Here is an 833-nt window from a genome sequence, read left to right on the forward strand (position 1 = left end):
TCACAGCCCCTCCGGCCAGCGGGGAGGCCACGGAGGGAGACGCCGAGGGATGGGAGGGGGCTCGGAGGCAGGGCCGCGTGGCTGCGCCGCTTCCGGTTCCTTCCCGGTGAGTCCGCGTGGTGGTATTTTGTCCATTTTCCTTTTGGAGTTTTTATTTAATCGCTTCTTGGAGCTCATGCTTGTGTGACAGTCAAAGGGGTGGATACAAAGAAAAGCAATCCTGAGTGAAAACGGTCCTGGAGTTCACACTCAGGGGGAAACGAACCACACACACACACACACACACACTCACACACACATGCACATACACACACAGGCACATGTACACATCTGTGTGCTTACACAGGCTCCCTGGCACACCTCACACACATGCACATCCTGCCTCTGGGTGTGTAAGCACACACACGCTCCCTGGCACACACAGGCACACGGGCCCAGGGTTCGGTGACCTGAGTGCCTGGAGGGGCACAGGCTGTGAAGTAGGCGGAGGACTGACACGGGACCATGGACACCCCTTGCCCTGCAGACCACAGGCTCCGGAAGACTGCCTGCAGGACCCCCGGGAAGTGGGGACACAGATCTGAACCCTGAGAACTCGGAGCTGCGGCTGATGCAGCCCCGTGACCTTACAGGGCACCCCACTCCCCAGAGCGGGCCAGCCCTGCCCTGCCCTCCATGCCCAGGCACACAGTACCTTCACCCTCTCTCCCGGGCCGGAGCGCAGGCCCAGAAACAGGGGTGGTTGGTGGCTGGAGGAGGCTGCCCTGTCCCGGGCGTCGGGCCGGCTGCAGGCACAGCCACGGGACCCAAGACCCTTGGGCCCAGCCCTCCAG

At 62.4% G+C, this 833-nt stretch overlaps 1 protein-coding gene across 3 annotated transcripts in view; it reads right to left on the reverse strand.

Moving 5' to 3' along the window:
• The window catches only part of LOC106728080 (synapsin-1-like), a 3,877-nt gene that overhangs the window by 2,258 nt on the left and 786 nt on the right, over window positions 1-833 (reverse strand). The gene's annotated exons all lie outside the window — the stretch shown is intronic.

This window comes from Myotis brandtii, unplaced genomic scaffold (assembly GCF_000412655.1).
Source record: "Myotis brandtii unplaced genomic scaffold, ASM41265v1 scaffold532, whole genome shotgun sequence".
Classification (NCBI taxonomy): domain Eukaryota; kingdom Metazoa; phylum Chordata; class Mammalia; order Chiroptera; family Vespertilionidae; genus Myotis; species Myotis brandtii.